This window comes from Tympanuchus pallidicinctus, unplaced genomic scaffold (assembly GCF_026119805.1).
Source record: "Tympanuchus pallidicinctus isolate F22 unplaced genomic scaffold, pur_lepc_1.0 scaffold1, whole genome shotgun sequence".
Lineage (NCBI taxonomy): Eukaryota > Metazoa > Chordata > Aves > Galliformes > Phasianidae > Tympanuchus > Tympanuchus pallidicinctus.
Window position 1 is genome coordinate 3,765,765 of NW_026294618.1, and position 19,106 is coordinate 3,784,870.

Genomic DNA, 19,106 nt, shown 5'->3' on the forward strand with positions numbered 1-19,106 from the left:
TACACTTTTCAGCTTACAGTCCATTGGCCATGCTCCCCAGCATGGTCCATCACAACCTATCAGTGGACAAGAGACCTCACTGCTCCGCCACAGCTCTTCCAGCAAAGATAAAAAGGGTTATTTTTCCTGAGGGAAGCGCCCCATTCCTTTCTCTTTTGGCACTGTGAAGTGCAATCAGTGAGCAATTTCTGTTTTGGTGTCTCCCACAGTTGCTTCCATACAACCTCTTAAGGAAACTGAACAGAGAGACCATCACAGAAATGCCCCAGTAAGTCCCATTTCTACTGGGAAAGCTGGAGAATGACATGTTAGAAGACCAGAATCAGGCTTGTTGCCTTCTCTGTGTGTTTCATACCCAAGTGCCATGTCTGGAGACACGCACGAGAGCGCAAGGCATCTGAAAGACCTTAGCTCCACACACACTTCATTCAGGCCAGCTGAGATTCTGCATCATTTGGCATCATTTTGGCATCCATCAGCAACAGGAGGACAATATGGAGCCCCTGCAATGCCAGCCCTGGGGCAGCCAAGCCATCGTTCTCACTGTCACCTTCAGCACCTTGATGTGTAGGTCAGCCACTGGAAGAGATCTGCAATGCTCTGGTCCCGAGATGTTGGTGGAAGATGCTCAGTGCTACACTGCTGTCACTTCCCCAGCACTCCTTCTCCCTTTCAGGATCCTGCTTGCTGCCTCCCAGGGGAAAAAGAGGAGGAAGGAGGCATTACACAATATGTTGCATTGATGAATTCCCTGTGCCAGCTGGAACAGACTGCTCATAAATGCTGCCTTCTGGAGGGGTTTCAAGAGTGTTGCATTCTTAGATCATTGTCTCTCCTCCCTGGGAACAATGAGGGCAGGAACGAGCTGCTCCAGAAATGCTACGAGGAGATTTCTATGGGATAGGGATTGCTGGGGGAGACAAAGGGAATTTCCCCCAACTGCTTTAGACTGCAGCCCGGATAGCTTACGAAGGCAACTCAGTGGGAAACAGGAATGCTGTTCTCAGTGCTCTGCAGAGAACTGCGAAGGTCAGCTTCTTCCAACTCCCCCAGAAAGGCAGAACAATTATCCACCAATTATAGGGTGGAAAATGAGATGCGGGAAGGCAGAGCGCTGTGCCCCAGGCTGCAGCTGCTCAGTCTGAGATATGCTGAAGGATCTTCTGGCCTTGGGTTTCAGCCCTGGCACACTCTGCAAGTCCCTTACCACTGCACTTAAGAAAGCCTGTCATGCAGGCAAATTAAAATTGGAAGGCCGATGCAAAGCTCCTAACCAAGCTTTCTAACCAAATGAGGTGGATGGAGCTCTTAATCCCAGTAAGCCCATACCCATCCCATGAGATCAGCAGCTGGTTCAGCTGTCCTGTCCCCTCTCCCCACACTGGTAATTCCAGCCAAAGCTTTGGTGGCTCTGGCATTTGGCTTGCCAATGGTGAGCTCGCGATTCTCAGCATGGTTCCTGGCATGGTTTTGTCCTTCAGGGGGCAGATATGGCTTAGGAGGTGACATGAGCCAGGGACCAACACTGGGAAGTGATTTGGGTGCAGACACCTTTTGGGGGAGTAGGAAAGTTGAACTGTACGAACCTGTTTGGACAGAGGAGGGACCCTGCTACAGTTCAGTTGCAACATCTTCATGAAGAAACACAACCAAAATGGGGTGCAAGCAACCTTTCTCATAATGCAGCAATCACTAATGACTCATAAGTCTTGCAAAAGGAATTTGCTAATGCAAGGAAAGTAATTCCTTTCAAGCCAAGGTTGTGGAGACAAATTCTGCTTGATTCATGACATGTACAGCTGCCACTGAGCTGTGGCTTTGATTCCCTCCAGGCAAACATGGGACTGATCCACATCTCCTGTTTCCTAGAGATGTGCTCCAAGTGCTGCTTCTCAGGCTGATGTTGGGCTTCATTCCGTTTTAGGAAGAGACACCACATCCTCACCCAAGCAGGTGTAGTTTGGAAGGGACCTTAAAGATCATCTAGTTCCAACCCCTTGTCAATCACCATTATTTTTCATGCACAACAGGCAGTCTCACGGATGTAAAGGCACTGAATTTCACCGGACAGAGGAGTCCCAAACCACCTTCTTCCCCCACTGCTGGCTGCTCTTCTCCTTCCCAAATGTTATGCACAGAGGTTTGGGACAAGTCCAGCCTATGAAAACTGAGGCAAACAAAAAAAAAAAAAGGCTCTCAGCTCAGCCAGCTCAACTCAGCCATCCCCCTATTTAGAAGCAAACTCACATTTTCCCTGAAGTACACTATTAAAATCGTAAGCCCACTTCTTGTTATGCTTAGCATCCCTATCCAGGCTTTGCTCCAGCTGGTCTTTTTCTCTCCTGCTTTCTTTCCTTAAGTACCCAAGCAACGCCTTTGCACTCTTCTTTCATTTTTCCTCCTTATTTCCATTTCTTGTATGCTCCCTTTTAGCAGCTCAGTTCACCAAGAAGTGTGTTAATTAGCCAAGCAGGCTTTGTGCTGAAATTCCTCATTTTCATGTGCAAAGGCAGCGTTTGTTTCCAAATTCTGAATAAGTTTTCTCTAAAAAAAAAATAAAAAAAAATTCAACTGGCTGTCTTGGACACCTCCTCCCTCATAGCAACCTCCCTGCTGAAATCACCTCTCCTAAGGTTCAGAGTGCTAAATCTAGGTCTTTTCTTCCCAAACCTCTCTCCAGACACAATCCCAGTCATCTCACAGCCATCTCACACCAAGCTGCCATCTCTGACCACAGCTATCCCCTCCAGGTCAAGCAGATTGGTGGGGACATGGATTGGAGTTACCTGGGAGCATCAGATGGGCTTTATGGTTACCAGGGAGGAGAAGATCCCTGCAGGCTCGATGCTCAGACACCCTGACAGTGACAGTTTTCCTTTCTAGAAAACTGGGTTAGAAATAAGGCCAGTTCTGCTCTCTCTGGAACTGGCCTGGATCCCTTCCACATGCCAATCTCCTTTGCTAACTGCTCTCCACCTTCTCTACCTTTTCTCCCATACGATGACCCATGTATGACGATATCCCAGATGAATACTTGGCTTTATTTTTGTTTTTGTGTTTGGTTTTTTTTGCCTGGTCTGACCACATGAGTTAAGTCCCAAATGGGCTCCCCTTGATGCTCCCCATGGAGCAGCACCAACTCTAATGCACACGAGGGGGATGTTCAGGGGTAGGAATGAGGGACAGGGACAGAAATCCTCCTCTCTGCCATGTTGTGTCTAAGCAGCAAGCCTGGCCGAGGGCGTCTGTCCTGTGAACAGCACAGGGGAGTGTTTTTGTTCTTTTATTGCTGGTGGGAGAATCAAGCCTGGCCATGAGGATCACAGCCCGTAGGAAACAAAGCTTCTGAGTGAGTTCAAGGCCGGCAGATCTGCGTGATCCCAGCCTTCTAAGTTCAGTTTGTTTGCTTTCAGAGGGGCTCCTCCTCTGCCTCTTTGCTTTCCTTTCACTGCTCAGCGGCCACAGGGCTTTGATCACCTGCAGCCCGTTAATTACCATGTGCCACTCTCCCCATGGAATGCAAAGGAAGAGAGGTCCTCTTTTAGCTTCCCCCCAGGGACCCTTTTTTTGTGTGTGTGTACTGGGCCTCCGGTTTCCTCGCAGAGCAGCTCTGCCCCATCGCCTTGTGCATCCCCTTTGAACAAAGCCCTCTTTGTGCTCACGCTGGGATGGAGCCAGCCCAGGCTGCAAGCACATGCTTATCTTCAAGCAGAAGCAGCAACACCGGCTTCAGCAGGAGTTGGAAACAAGGCATCATCGCATCAGCCCCAGATGCTCCACGGGGTGCTCATGAAATGCCCTTCCCCAAACACACGCTGCACCCATGGGTGTGCTTGGCTGCATTCCTCCTTGCAAAAATCAGAGCCAAGGATGGGGGAAGATCATGCTGTGGGGTGAGAGGTAATCCCAGCATGCAGTAAGCTGAAATTTGGGGGACTCGGGTTTGCTTGCAGCCTTTGTGTTTAATGCAGAGCCCATGCAAAGCGTCGCCCCTTTTCCATGCATTCCCAGTGTGGGATTCTTGGGGGCTCATCCTGGTCTCCCAGAGCAATAGGGAAGGTGCAGGGGGAGGCAGCAGCACGACGCCAGCATCACTGCTGGGATAACACTCATTTCATCATGTCCGGGTACAGGGAAGGGTATTCACAGAGGAGGCTGTTATCCTCCTGTCTGAGTAGAGAGGGAGATAGAGGGATTCCAGAGTGTCCTTCACCTCTCATTTTGTTATGGTAGGGTTTTTTTCTATGGGGAACACCCTGATTTGTAAGCATGAGCAGTTTCTCTGGCTGCTTGTGGCAGCTCGTGCCAGCTCACGTGGGTGCTGGGTTGCTCCCTGCGAGCAAAATCTGGGATGGAAACAACAAACATGGGGAGTGGAGAGATGTGGCAGACAAAGGCAGGGGAGGGGAGGGAGCAGGATGGATGGCTGCGAAGCTGAGAGGGTTGCCATGGAATTCGTGTTCATCGACCCCCTTCACTGCCTGCAAGAAGAAGGAGGGAGGGTTTGGAGCTTGGAGGAGCTGTGCTTGTGTCTGTATGGCTGTGCCAAAGCTCTCAGCTAACAGTCAGATCTTGCTAAGCCAGAAATAGGGCAGGGTTTGAAGACAGCAAGGATGAAGCATTAGCAAAGCCACCTCTGTAAAGTCAAGTGTAATGCTAGCTTCCCCAAAATGCAGCTGCCTTGGGCAATCAACGTGAGGGCTTAGAAACATTGAAGGGTTGAGTTGAAAGGGACCTTAAAACCCATCCAGTCCCAGCCCCTGCCATGGGCTGGGTGCCTCCAGCTCAGGCTGCCCAGGGGCCATCCATGGCCTTGGGCACCTTCAGGGATGGGGCACCCACAGCTCTGAGCAGCAGTGCCAGGGCATCACTGCCCTCTGAGTAAGGGATTTCTTCCTGACACCTAACCTAAATCTCCTCTCTTTTAGTTTAAAGCTATTACCCCTAGTCCTGTCTGTATCTGCCCATGTAAATAGACTCCTCAAGTACTGGAAGAATGCTCACTGCAGTGCACAAGGAATCGGAGCCATCATCAAGCATTCAGGAAGGCAGCTGCACGTCAGAAAGTTGGGGTTTTGAGGGCTTAAATGAAGGGATTATAATTTATTAATGTGACTGTCAAAACTCATTAATTAGCCTCAGACACGTGAAGAGATCTCAGGCTTGGGATCAGCATCTGGGATGTGAACTGTGGTGTCTGCATGTGCCACGTGCTGTGTGCACACATCTGCATGCTGTGGCTGTGCACACATCCTGGAGGTCCTGCATCCATAGCACCTCCCCAAATGAGAGCCACTGTCAGAGGTTGGCTCCTTGGGGCACGTTTCCTTCCCCAATCCCCTGCCCTATGCATCAGTCTCCCAACCCCCTCCTTGCATCGTTCTCCTCCTCTCCCACAGCTTCCTCCAACACCACTCTTCTCCAAAATGCCCTCAGCCGCAGGAGTGAGATGAAGATGCAAAGACAAGATAAGGATGAAATGGATGCAGACCTTCCTTCAAGGCCAGGCTGGATGTGGCTCTGGGCAGCCTGGTCTACTGGTTGGTGACCCTGCATGTGGCAGGGGGGTTGAAACTAGATGATCATTGTGGTCCTTTTCAACCCAGGCCATTCTATGATTCCTCCTTCCCATCCCCTTCGATGGACAGATGATGGTACCACTGCCACAGAGAGCTCTGCTGGAGCAGCCCTACCTTTCCTCTGCATCCCAAACATTCAGCTATTTGTCTTTCTTTGCAACATCTCTTTGTAGAAATAAGAGAGAGGGTAGGACAGCCCATCTGTTCCTCCATATCACTGCAGTTCTCATTAAGAAGAGAGGACATAATTAGAGAAGAAATAAATACAACTGTGCTGGTCCTGTCTTGCTGTTTAATGATATTTTCAGATGTTTTCGTTGCTTGGTTGTCACTGCTTGTTCAGCACTGGCTGCATTCAAGAGGATGCTGCAAAATGCAGAGCTTGTAAGCATGGATGCTGGGCTTAGATCCTGAGTTGAAGGGATCTCCATATTTCTTCAAACCACACCAAAAGATTTCTCCCATTTGATTTCTCTAATCTCCCCCTGGAGTCTCCATACCTCTTGGGCTCTGCAGCTCTCTCGTTACAGGGGAGGATGCAGCAGCCCAACTTCCAGCTCAAAACCAACCAGTGCTGACCCTCCTCCTGCCCCAGCCTCCCCTCGCTCAAGCAGTAAGGGGGGGATTGCAATCCAAGGCAAAACTGGGCTAATTCAGCATGGAAAGGTCTTTGTCTCCCCACTGCTCACTTCTCAAGGGAACAGCGTGCTCCTTCCCCATCCCTGCTCAGTGCCAGCCTTCTCCATTCGTATTCTGAGCTCGTTTGCTGCAGTGGGAGCCTTGCAGCCAGGAAGCACGTCTGGATGGTGATGTAATCAGAAATGCAGGTCTCCAAATCAATCCCCGACCTTCTGCTGCTCTGCAAATTGCATATTGGGTGTGGGAAGGGGAACCCTCAGCCTCATTTGCTGCCTCTCTGCATCCCCAGCTTTCTCAGGGGCAGAGCTGGGATTATTTTTGCTGGATTTAATTAATCATGCCATATAAAATATTCCTGTTGTCCTGCCCTCCTGGCAGCAGTTCTTATTGTTGCAGTTTGGGGGATCCTTTATTTAATTTATTCTATGATACTCAGGAATGACTATGAGTGTCTGTTCCTCTGTCATCCACCCCTTCTTCCTTCCCAGTAGCTTTTGGACCCTGATTCCTGTCCAGTTTGACAGATCTGTGGCTCTCAAAGATGTCACATTCCCACAACCGTTCCTCAAGTGTTCCTCCATCAGCTACTTATCCAGCAGTGGATGTGCTTGAGGCCCGTCCATACCACTACTCTAAGCATGGAGTGTCAAATAAACACATAAATATGGAGAGAGGGGAATTTTGCTTGTGTTTCAGTATTTGTTTTAGCTCTCCTAGGGTTTTACCTTCAGCTTGTCACTGGATATCAGAGCATCCCCAAGCAAACCCACTCCTGGCTGCCATTTCTCTGAGCCCTCAGATAAAATGTCAGCTTTTGGAGGAAGGTTTGGGGATTTCATTATTTCCATTTCTCTTGAATCCCTTTGGATGAGGGCTTATGGGAGGGTATGGGTGGCTGTTCATCCCCTGGGAAGAGCACAGAGGGTGCAAATACCACAGAAGGATCCCCAAAGCTTAACCCAAATCCCATTCCCATCAACTCTTTACAAGGGTAGACAACAGCAGGACAAGGGGAAATGGTTTCCCTCTGTGGAACATTGAAGGAAGACGTAGGTTGGATGTCAGGGGAAGTTCTTTGCTGTGAGAGCGGTGAGGTGCTGGAACAGCTGCCCAGAGAGGCTGTGATGCCCCGTCCATCCCTGGAGGTGTTCAAGGCCAGGTTGGATGGGGCCCTGGGCAGCCTGGGCTGCTGTGAAATGGGGAGGTTGGTGGCCCTGCCTGCAGTGGGGGGGGTTGGAGCTTCATGATCCTTGAGGTCCCTTCCAACCCAGGCCATTCTGTTATTCTGTGATCCCACTGTGCTGGGAATTCTTTGTCTCATCAGTGTCATTGCACTTGGAGCTGTGGATATGCCAACTCTTGGCCTCTCTGTGAGCTGTGCAGAGGCAGAGCCTGGCTGCTGTGTCCCTTGTGCAGAGCGTATCAATCACTTTGGGCGCTGCCACCCTCATCCTTCCTTCAGTGCCAGTAGAAAAGCAGCCCCATCCAGCAACCAGGCTTGCTAAACAACTGCAAGAACCAAGTATCTCTAAGACCTGTACCTAAATCAGACAGGGTTGTGATTTGCCAGCAAGTGGTATGGGTTTCACATGGCTGCACAAGCTTCCTCCTTTAGGAAACACAGCAAACCAGCATTTCAGAGCCTGGAGTTGGCTGTTGGCTGCAGTGTGGTTTCATTTCTTCCAAATGTTGCTATGTAAACACTAATCAGGCCAAATTATTCAAATCACAACTGTCGAGTGTGGAAGTAGCATTAATGAGGATGAAAAAGGAACAGATTGGTAGAGCAGAAAGTGTCCTTTGGCTGAAGGTTGGTGGCTCCCATCCAACACATGCAACTCTCACCTCTTGCTCTCCCATAGCCCTTGGAAATGCCTCTTCTTGGGAGGGAGCATTGGGCCAGGCTGTCCAGCCCCAAGATTTTTGGCTGTCTGAATACAAGGGGAATTTCCCCCTTCTATGGAGACTATAAGCACCTTGGGGTTCTGCTCAATCCTGAGATGTCCCAGAGAATGGAAGGGCTTTGTCCACCTCTGCTGCCTTGTTTGCACATGGTGCAAGATCACCTTGGAGGTGCTCATGGCACAGTTGGACACAGTCCCAAGTGGGTTTAGTCAGTGCTGAGTGGGATGTAGGACTAGATGAGCTTCCAACATACATTATTCCATGATTTAAGATGGGTGTTGGGATTTGTACTAATAAACAAACCAAATGGGGATGTCCTGGAGGCTGTTCTGCTTCAGCACACTGGAGCCATTTTCAAAAAGCAAAGCAGGTGTTATGTGCAGAAAGAGCAAGCCAGGCTCTGCACAGAGTCACATCAACACTGTCCCATGGAAAGCTGCTGGTCTACAGTGAAAATCAGCCAGAAATCACCTGCATCCATTGTAGCTATGACCATGATCATGACTGTGCCTACGTGTTCAAGAAATGTTTAGATGTGGTACTAAGGGACGGGGCTCAGTGGAGCCAATATTGGTGGTAGGTGGACGGTTGGACTGGATGATCTTGAAGGTCTTTTCCAGCCTTGGTGATTCTATGGATTCTGTGACATCCAACCATAGCATAGGCTACAGCAGGAAACCATCAAGTCAGATCCTGAAGCTGCTGTTTAAACAACCTGGAAAATATCCCAGACATTAAATACTTGGAGCTATTAGAATAAGGTCAAAATAAGAAAAAAGCTATTTGTGAAAGGAAGGAATGAATCCATCCATCTTCAGGCTTCAAGAAGAGCTATTTTAAAACTTTTAAGGCAATTTATTTTGAATTTGGCCAAAGCACCATCAAACACTTCATCTGTGGTGGTTAAGTTTCCCTCTTTCCTCTGCTGGCAGTCCTGTTTGGCCCCAGAAATGTGGAAAATATGGGTGCTTCACTTTGTGGCCCTGTTCCTTTCTTTTCTGAGGTATGAAAGTGTCCTTTTATTCTCACTGCACCCAAAGCAGCAGCAGCAGCTCCCAGAGACAGAGTCAATGCCTGTGATCAGATGCTGCAGGAAGGTGTCTGTGTTTCTCAAAGACTTATTTCTACCATTTTCTACCCAAGCCCAATTCAATTTGGAAAGTGCAACTGTAGGGCACTTTGCTGTGGTATGATGCTGCTGCCAAAAGTCTACATGGAGCTGATGGGAGACCAGATAACTTCACCAAAGTGACACTCCATGTTGGTAAATGAGAGCACAGAAACCACAGCCAGGAAGACCTAGAGGCACAGATGAGTTTATAAGAGTACTTGGAGTAACAGAACCATCCAGGTTGAAAAAGACCTCTCAGATCTCCAAGCCCAACCCCAGCCCACCCCACCATGCCCACAGTGCCACATCCCCACACTTCTGGAGCATCTCCATGGATGGTGACCACAACACCTCCCTGGGCAGCTGTGCCACCGCATCACTGCTCTTTTGGAGAAGAAATGCTTCCTAACATCCAACCTGAACCTCCCCTGGCACAGCTTAAGGTCATTATCTCTCACTCTAAAAATCACAGGGGCTGGAAGGAACTTCTCAGTCCTTCTGATCTCACTTTTCTCAAGCAGGTGCCCAGGACCACGTCCAGGTGACTTCTGAAGATCTCCAAGGAGGTGACCTCATAGCCTCTCTGATCCCTGCGCAGTGCTTTGCCACCTAAGCATTCCCACCAGCTGCGAGAGCCGACTGCACCTCACAGCATCCACCATAGAAAACAAAGGGATCTCAAAACTCACTGTAAGGACCTGCAGTCCTCAGGGACAGGCTGGGAAGGCCTTCTCAAGAGTCATGGAGTGGTGCTAAGGTCAGAAGAGGGCTCTACTTCCAAATGAACTGATCTGAGCCCACTGGCTCACTGATCCCAGTCTGACATAAGTAAGGGACTGGCATGAATCACAGAATCGTTGGTGTTGGAAGGGACCTTTGCAGGCCACCTGGTGGAACTCCCTGCAAGAACAAGGGAGTTTGAGTCTACAACTCAAACAGGTGCTCAGAGCCCTGTCCAGCCTGACCTTGGGTGTCTACAGGGACCTGATCAGGAATGCACCTCATCCACCGCCATGTCAGCACTATCCCAAAAAACCCAAACTTTGACCAAATGAAATCAGACAGAAAGCAAAGAGCAAGGCCTGCTGTTCTCCATCATGACATGTGTCCTTGGCTAAGTCCTGGGTTAGCCAGCATTTGGACCTGGCAGAAGGAATTCCTTCCTTCAGAGTCCATACAGTCAAACAGCGGGGAGGAAGCCACCTTCCTCAGTCTCTCTACCAATCCCTTTTTCTTCCAGATTTGAGGGAGAAATCCCCAGTCATGCAAGCAGTGGGACAAAACTGTGCAAGGGAACGTGATGACCCAGTGGAGATGGCCGTGGTCCAGCTAATAGGTCCATCCCTTGTCCTTGTTTTGTCTGAACAAAAGTAGCCAACAAAACCCACTTCAGTCTGCCTTGCATGAAGCCTTACATGAGATTGATATGGAACTTCACCTCATATTAACCCCATGTTCTTTCCAGAAGACATGGAAGGGACCCAGAGTTCCTCAGAGGCCAGGATACAGTTCATTAGTGTGTAATTACATGAGCAATTACAGCAGAAAAACAGAAATAAACCTAAACAGAAGGGCCAGCCTCAGCCACAAGCTGCTACATCATATCCCTGTCGTTGTGCAGCACTTTTGAGATGCAAAGGAAAGTCTGATGGCTCCAGGAGGTGTAATTAGCTTCCAGTGATGAGTGGAAGACTGGGAGCAATATTACTGCAGCATATATCATCTTTTAAACGAGTCCTGTTTATTTATAACAGGCTCCCATGACCTGTACCCTGAACTCAAACTTCCTCTCTTTGCTTTCTTATCCACTCATCTCTGAGTTTTTGCATTGCTGGGAGTAAGGGAAGGCCAGGCTGCTGGTTAGCAAGCCTCTATAGCCCTTAGGAAATGCAGATTTAATGAAGCTGGAAGGGACCCTGAGAGGATATTCAGTCCATTTTCCTGTCCCATGAGAGGAGAAACAGTACCCAAAATCAGTGCTGATGGTCTCATTCAGTATCTCACCTTCACCATGCGTGTCACCTCACATCACCTCTGCTCTGGGCTTTCTCTGCCATGATTCCCTTTGTCCCCTCTCCATCCCACAGCTCTGTGTGACCCTGCTCAGTTCGTTATCTTTGCCATTTCAGCCTGGGATGATGTCCATGGCATAGAGAGGTTGGTAGCAGGTCTTCGTCTCTCTCCTGGTGGTATCCCCTGGAAAATCATTCTTTCCCAAACAGATCCATTTTCATAATCCACAAAGATGTGTAACAGGGTGTTTTGGAATCAGTGCTACTCATCCTGCCCAACTTTATACCCACAGCTGAGTAAGTAACAGGGTGCAGAGCTAATACACAGCTCTGAGCCCACACGCAGCTTTACGTAGGCTCTGGTGCTGCATTTCCCACACAACTCCGACTAAGAGAACTGATGGATTTCTCAAACAAAGGGACGATTTTCTACCCAAGCCCAATTCCGTCTGGAAAGTGCTTCACTGAACTGTGGGATGCCTTGCTGTGATAGGTTGCTGTTGCTAGAAGTTGATGTGGAGCTGATGGGCTGCAGGCAAGAGTGAGCCTCAGCACATCGTTCCCACCTTGCAATGGCCAAGCTGACCCCAACACCAGCCTTTCTCCAAGGCACAGTGTGTTCCACTGTGCTGTGGCCTTGTATCCAAGTGTCTTTGGGGTTGAAAACTCACAACTCTTTGGCATTCAGGTATGAGGTGTAGGAAAGGTTTGCAGGAAGGCTGTGCCATGCTTGGCTGGGCTGGAAGGAGAGTTTGGAGCCCTTGTGTTCAGTCTCACAGCTGACAAGTAACACTTTTCTCCCATCTCCCTGATGGCTCTTCCCACTGGTTCAAGGAAACGAGTCCCTCAGGCAGACCCTGGCCAAGCTATTGCTGCAAACCCTTCCCAGAAACCCAGCCAGGAGCTGCACATGCAAAATATCTTCTTCAACACCATCCCTGCTTCTTGTGGCATCCCACAGTGGGGATTTCTTTGCTCTCCAGTGAGAGGTTGCCATCCCCAGCCCACTCAGGTCTGTGGCATTCATACAGAAAGCTCTGTGCATGGCTCAAAAGCCATGATATCACAGAATCACAGGATATTTGGGTTGGCAGAGAGCTTAGGGCCCAACCATCCCCAACCCTACCATAGGCAGGGACACCTCCCACAGCCCAGGCTGCCCCAAGCCCCATCCATAGCCTTGGGCACTGCAGGGATGGGGCACCCACTGCTCTTTGGGCAACATCAAAGGACAACCTAACAAAGACCCTTTGCCTTCTCCCATTTCCTTTCACAGCCTCCACTCTGTACAATCTGGGTTGAGGACCCCTTGGACAGCCTCAGAATCCTTTCCTCACCAGCCTATAACAAGGGCAGCCAGTGCCAAACCACACCATGTGCTCAAAGCCATCTCAACCCTCCCCTGATGTCCCCCCTCCCCAGGGCCATCCATCCTTCCCTCTCTTCCCTCAGCTCAAGCCAGAGAAAAGCCACAGAAAGAAAAAGAAAATGCATTCCCAGCTCCAACCCATGGGGAAAAGGCCTGGGGAGTTAATTATAGCCCAATGCATTGGTGCTGTTAATAATTCAGGAAGCTCTCAAATTGAGCTGGAGATGAGGCAGAGGATGGATTTTGCTTGGATGCTGAAGCACCCAGCTCTGCTCTGTCGCCAGGGTGAAGGTGTCTGAGTGGAGGACACACAGGACACAGTGCTGTAGCCCACACATTTCAAGGGGCAGAGATCAGGCTCCCCATCCTTTCTCCTGCTTCACCAACAAAGCTGGTAGGGTCCTGCTCCTACCCAGGTTTCAAGACACCAGGCTTCAGCTTGCTGCTAGGATTCCCATTCTCATTTATCATCTGTACCCACACACAGACCTGCATTTTCCTTCTCCCTCAGTAAGGTTTTCATCTTACTGGGACAGGATTTTCTCTGTAAAGTTACAGTATTTGTACAGCACTGAACACTTTCTGGCACTAGAAATTTCCCACTCATCATCTTTGAGATGCTGGGATGAAGCTGTGCACACACACACCACAGTGTTCAAATACACAAGAAGGATTTAGGGGCAGCTGAATTCAGGTTCCCAGCACACAGAGGAGGAAGCAAAGAGAAATCCCACCTAAAGCCTTCGCAGCACTCAACATGATTAAAATTCAGGGTGAATTTTTCCTGCGGTTTAAAACTGCCATCCCAGAGGGAAACGGTCCTTTGTGCTGACTGTGCTAGGATGCCTCCAAAAATCAGAGCCCTGAGGGGCTTGATTTGTTGGGTCTGCACCACAAATGCACCTGGGAGCAGCTCCTAGGGGACAGTGGTGGCTGTGTGGTTGTCCCCAAGCTGTCACTGCTGTTCTGCTGCTCTCAACTGGGGCTCTGGCTCCCTCTCCTGACACCTTTTTCTGGTCCCAAAAGCTGGTTGGGAAGGCACTGGAGTTGCTCATCAGACAGCAGGTGTGGGTCACAGGTGTGAACCAAACTGATGCAGCTGAGCATCCCTCAGAATCTAGCTTGGTAGCAAAGCATGGTCACTGATGGTTGCGTACAGGATATATGTCTTTCCAGACCTGTGGTGAGCTGTCCTCCATGCCCATCCCCCTGCATCGCAATGGGATCTGCACACATCAGAGCTCCTCTTGCTCCCCCAAGCTTTAGGGGTCTCTTCTGAGGCTGATTTTAAAGCCCTTTGCCCCCACATACACTCATACCATCCGTGGCTCATCACTGGGACCGGCACATTGAGCGAGGTGAAACCAGGACACCCACAGTAGGGACAGGTTGAGCCAAACCCAGGGACGAAGATGGGAGATGGTCTTGGTACCCCCAAAAGAGGGGTAATGCTATCACAAGGGTGTGTGTGTTCAAACAGATGTTAGAAAACCACCTGCCCTGCTCCAGCTCCTCTGCTGGGCTCCCACCAGTAGATGGCAAGACAAGCCCACGTTTTGGGTTGAGAACAGCCCTGAGCCCCAGGGAAAGAGGGCTGAGCCAAGGAGGGATTTCTATGGTGTCTGATATGGGCTTCAGCCTACCCCGCAGCACCTCCTTCTTGCTCCTTCCACCTGTCTCTGTCCTCAGATCTCTACAGGCTGGGCATTTTTTGCCTTATAGCCTTTGGTGCAGCTTGGCTGAAATCGATGGTGGGATGCTGCTGTTGCCAGGGGAGGGCTAACAGGCACGAGGACAGACAGTCAGACAGATACTGTTTCATTCCCTTAGAAGCAGATTAAAAAGATGCCCATGCATAGCAGCTTGGGAAGGAGGAGGAGCAAGAGGGAATGGCCAAATGTTGTGCTCTTTAAAAAAATAATTGCAAAAGCATTGCTGGTTCCATGCAAACCCCCTTGCAGGCCACCTGGTTGCATTCCCTGCCTGAATCTGGCTTTTTGAGGAGATATTTGGTTCCCATTGCTGTCCCCTAAGAGTGCCTAGGGTGACTATGGGCACTTTGGGAGTTGCAAAAGCCACTGTGTGACTGAGGCTCTTCCAATTATCCCTGGGCATAGGGGTGTTATCAGATATCAAGTTATCAGACTTGACAACATGTGTTAGAGAGTGGCTGAGATGGGATGGAATAAAATGGGGTTGAGGGGTGGTGAAGGGGAGGGAGAGGAGGGGGAACAGTTTAAAGCAAAATGCATCATGTTGCTGAGTAACTGTACTTGCTCATATTGTAGAGAAATGCCAAATCCACCCTGAGATGCCAGCGCTGTCTGGACAAGGAGAGATGTAGCAACACAAATTTGCTCTGGGCTCACTGTCTGGAGATGGAGAATCCCCTTCTCCTTTCCCACTTCTCTGAAACTGGTCCTTGAGCCACTCTTCTCAAGCTGACAAAGGAAGCTGAGCCTGATGTGCCTCTGGCACCAACCTTGCTCATGGAACAGCTCTTTCCAAACCCTTCTGCTCCAGCAGCATTGCTTGCATCTCACCCAAACTGGGCCAATTGCTGCAAACTCCAGCATCTCTATCTCCCAGCCGGTGTCAGCACTGATTAATTAACAGCTTCCTGAGAGAGGCCAAGTCTTAAATTAAGCTTTCCACTTCAACAGGCAAGAATGGGGACCCCTGCCCTGGTCTGGTGACAAACAAAGCTGTGACATGGGGAATGTCCTGGAGATGGAGATGTGGCTTCTAGCAGCACAGAAAGGGCTTTGGAAAGCAGAGCACCAGAAGCTAATGCCCCAAGCTCAGCAAATAACTAATCACTATCCATGTGGAAAAAAAACACTGTGGAGAAACATCAGCCAGAGCAATGAGCAGAAACAACTTGGCACTATCTGCAAAGTGCTGGGAGAGCACCTGGGCTTCACATTCCCAAACTGAAGTCACCACCACACATATAAAAAAATAAAAATACAAAAAAAAAAAAAAAAAAAAAAAAAATCCCAGACATCTTCCTTTGGTGATGGAAAGAGTTGGGAATGGGAAGAAATTTGGGAAAATCCTCCAAGCTATAAAGGTGAGTCCAGCTGTGCTTGCACTCCTTGCAGACGAGGCAGGGCTGGGATGCTGCATGTGTCTCTTTTGGAGGGGAAGGACCTCTGATGGAGAGCTCAGACCACCTCAGTGCACTGATCACTGAAGGTCCAGCAATCCTTCAGTCTCAAATCCTCACGGTCTGTATAAAGAGCATTCCTAGGGAAAACAAAAGCACCAAGGCAGAGACCAACAGTCAGATTTCATGTCCTCCTCCTAATTCTTCTCCTTCTCCTCTGGGTTCCCTACTACATACATTTTCCTTTGTGGCCAAATCCAGAACTCCTCAGTGTCCACACTACACAAGACTTTCACATCTCTTCTTGGCCTCTTTTCAAGGCCAACAGACTACTGAATGTTTTAGGGAGAGGCACACAGGAAGAATAGGAGATGATCCCTATTGGTCCAAAAGTCAAGAAGACTTTGGCTTCCGCATTTCTGCCTGAAGAGGTGGCAGATGGATGCACACGAGCCTCACACCAAAACTTCATAGCTGAGAAATAGGGGATGATTTTAGGGCGGTCCTTTGTGGAGCCAGAAGTTGGATTCAGTGATCATACCTGGAATTAAGATTGGTTTAGGTTGGAAGGAACCTTGAGGATCATCCTGTTCCAACTCCCTGCCATGGGCAGCGTTGCCATCTAGTAGATCAAGTTGTGATGTTGCTGTGGGTCTCTTCCAACGTGGGATATTCTAACCTCTCCAAACTGCCCTGGACACTTGCACAGATGTCTTGTCCGGACCCCATCGTGATGTGATCCCAAGAAAAATGATACAACCACCCAGGATGGTTCTTTCTGGCCAAGGACCCACAAGGTCCTGAGGATGGAAGGGAAATGTCCCTGCTCTCTCTTCCCGAAGTTCAGCTTATCTTGGACAACTGGCACAGCTGCTGTTGCCAGGCAGAGGGGGTTAGAGGTAGAAAATCTACTCTTGGCACTGTTTCCAAGACCTGCTGCCAACAGAGCAAACACCCTGGGCAGCCACGCGTCATCAGCAGCTCAGACATCTCTGTAGTTTTTGCAGTATTTCATGAGTGATGGGGGACACAGAGTGTGTCCAGCGAGCACTGGGGTCCAATTGCAAGATCCCAGATTATACCCATTTTCTTCCCACATGCTTGATACAAGCCCCTCCAATTGTTTATTTATCACCCCCAGAGGCAAATGCAATGGGGAAGGGCATGGAGGGAGGCGTGAGTGTGGGCATGAGGATGCTGGGCTAAGGCAAGGGGAAGGGACTACTAATAAAAAGGATTGGGTTTTGATTAGTTTAAAATTCATGAAAAGTTAGCTTCATGAGAAAAAAAGCCATGAAAAAGCAGACCTGAGTGGAAAGGACCTTTGGAGATCAGCTGGATGAGCCCAGAACTGGACACAGTGCTCCAGATGTGGCCTCCCCAGGGCAGAGCAGAGGGGAGGATCACCTCCCTCTCCCTGCTGGCCGTGCTGTGTGCAATGCACCCCCATGGAACCATTGGATTCTTGGAGGCAGAGCTTTAAAAACATACCAGAATCTCATGAATCTTGAGCTGCAGGTCCAGAGAACTGTCATTGTCAGTTGACAGGGAAGCAGACAGCTGGTGGACAGACTCTGGACTTTGTTTTGCCTCCCGTGATGTTGGTTTTGCAACAGTTCAGCTGTTGACAGGTTTTCACCCTGCCATTACTGAAAGTCCTGGATTAAAGACCTATTGCACCAGGCGGGTAAGGAGAGATCATCTTTGCAACAATGACCATTTCTTGCCAAAAAATGATGAGCTTGCTGGTGTCCTTGGGGCAGGACTGCTGCCCCCTGCCAAGAACTCCTCTACTGAAGATTGGCCTGAAGGTTGTCCAACCCAGTCGTCAACATGCCATGACCCCACTGCAGAGCAAAATGCCTGGGGATTCATTCATCCTGCTGGGAACAGGGCTTTTGCCCTGCCCCACGATGAGCAGGGGGTTGTGGAGGTCCAAGGGATTAGGACCAAATGCAGGGATAAGTTGAGTGACTTGCAGCAAGGTGGGGGAAAAACTAGGGTGCTGAGGGTGTAGAGCTGTCTTGGAACCATCCAGGTCTATCTGCCTCCAACCATGTCTCTAAGCCCCTTTTCCTTTCCATCTCTCCTTACACCAGCTCTTATCACCCAGGAACACTTCTAAACTCTGGGGCCACAATGATTTTTCCACAGATTCACAGCTTGGTTGTGGTTGGAAGGGACCTTGGGTCCTTCTGGACCCAAAGCAGTGTGCCCAAGACCACGTCCAGGTGTGGCTTTGGGAGTTCTCCAATGAGGAGACTTGACAGCCTCTCTCCATTTGCCTGCAGATTAGTGTGGGGTTGTTCCCTATGTAAAGGCAAAAGTGACTACAGTAACACAACGAAATAAGAAAGCCTTCAAGCACTGACACCTGTAAGTGTTTTCTGCTTTTCCCAGTGCCAAGATGAGGTCCACAAGAGAAATCAGCATTTCTGTGCTGAAAAAATGCCTTCCGGATCAGAAAAGTTATGGGATTTGCCACTGGCTGAAATCCTTTGATACGGAACGCATTTCAAGACAGAAGGTTGCCCTAGAAAAAAGTAAAGCTGAATATCCTGCGGTAGTAAAATCCACATGGGAAGTTTCAGTCCAAACCCATCACTTACAGGAGATCTAGATATTTTTCATATTAGTGTCAGAATTTTCTGCTGTAGGACCCAAGAGGAGAGGGCACTGAGCCCTCTAAGGCTTGAAGATCTGCACAGTAATTCTGTACACAGCAACCCCATTGCACTATAAATGAAGCAGCAGGCATCACTCGCAGGGCATGCGCAAGCACACACCTCCTGCACACCCCCTCCAAGTGCTCAGACCTGTGGAGAATTTAAGCTCACATACAGTTATGGTATCCAGCCAAAAATAGTCTGAAGAGCACTCGTCTGGCTCAACCTTCCAGGATAAGGGCAAAGGTTTCATATCTCAAGCCAACATCTGACTGAAATAGAAACAACCTGCCCTGGGTATGCCAGCAAAGCCCCCTCACTGCCTGAAGCATGAATGGGAGCTGAAACATCGGCATCCCAGCCCTGCAGGCCCACACAGTGCCCTCTGGCTAACCTCAACTTTAGCTCCTTCTCTTCTTGCCTCTCCCTCCTCCGCCCCGGAGGCACAGAGCCTGGGTGAAACGGTAAATCAGTGCCACATTAGGAATCAAGCATCCAACACAATCCTGAACCAGGCAGGATTTGAAACTACATCCCAGACTCAGATGGGATCCAAGCCCTTCACACAGGACTGGAAGATCCTATCCTGAGCACTGGAAGCAAGCTCAGTTCCAAGCTGAGCAGCATGGGCATTAACAGCACGTTGCCATAGAAGCACGTAGTTGAGCACCAACTTTGAAGCCTACGTGATGCCCAACAATGGACTCCTGCAGCAT

The 19,106-nt window shown here is 49.5% G+C and overlaps 1 protein-coding gene across 1 annotated transcript in view; it reads left to right on the forward strand.

The window, feature by feature from the left end:
- Window positions 1–19,106, forward strand: part of XKR6 (XK related 6) — a 433,654-nt gene that overhangs the window by 155,581 nt on the left and 258,967 nt on the right. The window contains exon 1 of the transcript XR_008208846.1: window positions 7,269–7,312. The gene's annotated coding sequence lies outside the window, so the exon portion shown is untranslated. Of the gene's footprint in view, window positions 7,313–19,106 lie in introns of the transcript that reaches the window.